Consider the following 4,610-nt stretch of genomic DNA (forward strand, 5'->3'; position numbering starts at 1 on the left):
ACTTCGCTGAGGTTAGAGACGTTTGTGCTTGCCCATTTCTCAGTCAGTAATTGGTCACCTGCAGTTTCGTTTGAGAAAATATGAATTCGAATATTATATGGTTACTGTACCAGATTACCTCATTAAGGACTTTGCTGATGTGAATTTTAGTCGAATCTCAAAAAAACAATGTGGTTATGTTTATGTACGTTAACAGGTGTTTAGGGATGACTGTTCCAAATACGAATAAAAACCAAACGACAAAATGATCTGTAGCGCTTCCCTCTAGTGGGCTGAGCAAATATATTTAAAAAAAAGAAAAAGAAATTCACCGCAAAAATGATTGTGATTTATCAGCTAACCAGCACCTCAAAACTTTCTTTGTATAAAGTGATTTTTGAAGCGTAAATGCAGTGGTTTTGATAGGGGTTGTGGAGTGGGCTTCGGTGCATTTATTGTACAGCATTTAGATAAGGCCATAGTACTCAATATGGGTCTCAGATTATCATACTTGAGAGGCAGAGTTATTCCAGAATGAGGCGTGGGTCATTATTCTTAAGTGGCTGAGTTATATCACCCTCACGGGGGGCTTGATCCTCCTGTGGATCCGGCGGGAGAGCTACAGGAGCCATAAATTGTGGACGGATCTTCGCGGTGTGGTAGAGGTGTCTACGATCTGATCCTTGAGCTTGTTGAAGGTGTCGGCCGACATCCTTCGCCTCCTGAATAGGAATGTTGACTACTTTACCAGTTGCCGGGCCGCTGGTGACTGTACAGACACACCACTGAGAGGCCTTGTAGCAACAGCGGCGTCTGCCGGCGCTCTGAGCACACACACATCATTCACACATGGGTGTGCTTGGGTGTGAGGAGAGTCAGGTGGCCGTAATGGTTTGCTGGTGACTAATGATGTGTTTTAGAACCGCTGATGTTTGAATTGTGCTGTGCTCTCTCTCTCTCTCTCTCTCTCTCTCTCTCTCTCTCTCTCTCTCTCTCTCTCTCTCTCTCTCTCTCTCTCTCGTAGGTAGTAGATATTAGGCAGCTAACGAGCAGGGAAGTATATTATCGGTGCTACCCGCTAGGGTATAGAGAGATTTTGTGTCTGCTTTTGCGCGGCGAGTTAGCTCTTCAGTGGCCGTCAAATGTCACGCCTTTATCCCAGGTTACTCTCGTTAATGCTCGTAGCTCACATAACTCGTTCTTCGTAATTCATTTGAGTTTTCTGCGGTAAGCGCTACGTGCTAGCCCTATATTTTTTTTTTTTTTGTCAAAAAGTACTTGGTAAGCATGTAAGTATACTTATACACGCATAAAGTACACTCAAACAGTTGATAGTCGAACAATCATGCGAAACCACCTCGTTTATCTTAACCAAACAACGAAATAAACCCAACCCAACTCCATCCGTACTGAGACACTTTAATCCTAGTTATTGCACCCATCCGATGAGCAGGCACACATCACTTTACCATCCGTCTGTATGAATTAAACACCTTAAATAAAAAAAATTTCACCCCAACGAATACAAACGAAGCTCCTTCCCATCATCCTGTGAATTTTTATGTTCCTGCAATGCTTGAAGGCGAATCTCGCTGCATTTTAAAGCATTTTAAGCCTAATTAGAAAAAGTTTGCCGATCTATATAACACTTTTTGTTCTTTTTTCTGTAGACCGTGATTGGAATCTTCCAGCAAGAGGAATATGCTCTTGTATGTACTCATGAATTTATTGGCATTCGCTTATATGAACTTGTCATTAGTGATAGAGACGAAATTTTTATAAACTTGTCAGGAGACGAAATGATGATGATTTTAAAATGAAAAGGTGCTCGTTGGCAAGTGAAAATAACAGAGTAACAATTGCAAAATCAGACACTTTTTCCATGTAAGATGTGCCTCGATGGCGCAGTAGGCAGCGCGTGAGTCTCATAATCTCAAGGTCGTGAGTTCGATCCTCACTCGGGGCAGAAGATTTTGTTTTTGTTTGTATTTATTTTTTCAAGAAAGTTATTGTAGATGCGATTCCGTAAAAGACCAATTTCTTTATTTGATTTTTGAAATTTGATATTTCTGCCTCTCTGAATGATGACTTTCTTTTATCAGCAGCGGCGTTCGAGGTATAAACACAAAATATGTATGGCATGAAGGGTTATTATTAGGGATAATGTACTGCATCCAGTGCTCTATGTTACTGAAAATCAATGTCAGTACCGTGTGTGTGTGTGTATGTGTGTGTGTGTGTGTGTGTGTGTGTGTGTGTGTGTGTGTGTGTGTGTGAGGATTCGTTGGGACCAAGCCTAGCACGAACTCTTTGTCGATGACATCCTGTTATCTGCTGTGCCATTATTGTCACAGGTCTTGGTGTTATTACTGGCACAGATAGTAATTTTGAGTGTATGGCTTCTGTTATGTGAATGTTGGATGAAGGTTAGGACCGTTCATCCTCGTTAGATATATTACATAGTATATTATGACATCACGTATCGATATGATATTCAGTATATTAAGGATGGATCGAAAAATATTATTTATGTTCTGTATGCTGTCCTTTTTACCACTAGGGTGAATACTACATGTATTATACTGAATGTTGTGATCAGAAAAGATAAGGCAATGTTTCCCGGAGAACATAGAGTGTGGATGACTTCATTGTGTTGCTTGAAGACTTATAAATCAGTTACTGTTGACTGAAATAATAACATATGAGTAAGAGTACGGCGGTAGAACGTGTACAGGTGTTTAACTCGGGAGAATAAAAAGGTGTCCTTCGAACCGGATTCGAACCAGTGACCTATGGATGTCTGATGTTCTTCCCACTACAGTCCACCGCTCTACCAACTGAGCTATCGAAGGGATGAAGTGAAGGGTTACACTCGTCGTTTCGAATCCTAATCTAGAAAGATAGGAATACTTCGTTAGTTACAAATAGTTCATTATCAACGTTATATTTTGATTATCAGTGACATAGAAGTAAGTATTGGTAGACTAGCTGTCAGCTGGACGCTTTTACCTCCTTGTTAGATCGTGTTAGGTCTGTAACTATCTGTATTTGTACCTTTCGTTGTTGTACAGTTGATAGGTATCAGCAGCTATAATCCGCTCTTTCTATACACTTCAGATACATTAGAAGTCATGGAATTGTAAGTTGGATTTGACTGCAATATTAAGATCACAAGGGCAGGATTAGAACCCCGAATGAACTGGTTCGTGTGCTGTACTTAGTTGAATTTACTAGTTACCTATTTTTGAAGGATCATCAAGCCTCTTACTAATATGTATGTCCAACATATATATAATTTCATACGTATGATTTTGGCATCTGTGGCCATCATCAATTGCAAGATGATCAAAAAGTCAGAATCAGTTACCATATATGTCGAACAGAAATCACAGTATAACAGCGTACCTCATTCTGATTTATCATTGACAACCCGTTCAGTGGTATGCCATTGCTGGTATTGTCCTGGTGTATGTGTACTGTGTTACATATTTAGCTATAATTCCTACTGGGTCTTTGATTGAAATATGTATTTTCGTAAAATGAAGTGTTAGTATTCAAATTATATCGTCACTGTAAGCGCGGGAGTAACATGCTGCTAAAAGTTATGTTTAAGTTGGATACCTTTAATGCAGTTGTTTTAGAAAAAGGTCTTCCCGTGCCGGGAATCGAACCCGGGCCTCGCGGGTGAGAGCCGCGTATCCTAGCCACTAGACCACACGGGACGCTGATAGGTGCAAAACGTACTTCTGAATGCATTTTTATTTTGTATGTTATTAGTGCAAACTGATAATTCGAAGTTTATGAAAAGGTAAACAGACATCAGTACAGGTTCACGTGGTGGCTGGAGATACAGTATTGAATATCTCCCATAAGTATTGGTTGACAGAGTAAGTTTTGGGTGTTGGAGATATTTGAAGTGTTCCCTTTACGAGACGTTAGGGAAAGCGGTAATTAAGTACAAGCAAAGGAGAGACAGAGAGAGGAGTTAACAGTGTTGGGTTTAAGTGGTAGTATTAAGTAAGATTCAGTGGAGTTGAAACCATATCTATCAACAATCAGTCAGTTTATATGTATCACTGGCTGTCAGAAGCTTCGTCACCAAGTTGGAATGCGTACCACAAGTCAGTTATCAATATATATATATATATATATATATATATATATATATATATATATATATATATATATATATATATATATATACGATGCTTTAAAGTTCAGAATTTTTAACTTGTGTATTTTGTTGATTTTGATGACTCGACAGCTGTAGGTCACTTTGCCAGAACTTGCTACATACTAAAACTGGATGTGTATTGGTTGAATGATATTTCAGTTTTAGGTGTATCTTCTGCCAAGGATCATTGATATTACCAAAGTCATTTTGTAACCCGAGTTGATAAACACCTAAAGGTGTTGAAGGAATTAGAATGTATACCCGAGTTGATAAACACCTAAAGGTGTTGAAGGAATTAGAATGTATACCTCTCCATACTCGATTTGATTCTTTTGTGGTGAACGGCTTTGGTCATGTAAACTTCATGTTTTACTGGCTCTTGTATTGTTTGCTCAGTGCACATCGCTTACAACCTAGTCATGAAATAGTTTAGTAATCTAGTGACTTGTGTTCGAGT

The 4,610-nt window shown here is 39.2% G+C and overlaps 3 non-coding genes across 3 annotated transcripts; 1 reads left to right on the top strand and 2 right to left on the bottom strand.

Moving 5' to 3' along the window:
- Positions 1-1,872: 1,872 nt before the first annotated feature.
- On the top strand, positions 1,873-1,945 carry TRNAM-CAU (transfer RNA methionine (anticodon CAU)). The gene has a single exon. It is a non-coding gene; the product is annotated as a tRNA-Met (tRNA).
- Positions 1,946-2,741: 796 nt separating this feature from the next.
- TRNAY-GUA (transfer RNA tyrosine (anticodon GUA)) lies at positions 2,742-2,831 on the bottom strand. Its single transcript is given in 2 exon segments — positions 2,742-2,777; positions 2,795-2,831. It is a non-coding gene; the product is annotated as a tRNA-Tyr (tRNA).
- A 798-nt stretch (positions 2,832-3,629) lies between these two features.
- TRNAE-CUC (transfer RNA glutamic acid (anticodon CUC)) lies at positions 3,630-3,701 on the bottom strand. The gene has a single exon. It is a non-coding gene; the product is annotated as a tRNA-Glu (tRNA).
- Positions 3,702-4,610: the final 909 nt, after the last annotated feature.

This window comes from Panulirus ornatus, chromosome 12 (genome assembly GCF_036320965.1).
Source record: "Panulirus ornatus isolate Po-2019 chromosome 12, ASM3632096v1, whole genome shotgun sequence".
In the NCBI taxonomy this organism is placed as follows: Eukaryota; Metazoa; Arthropoda; class Malacostraca; order Decapoda; family Palinuridae; genus Panulirus; species Panulirus ornatus.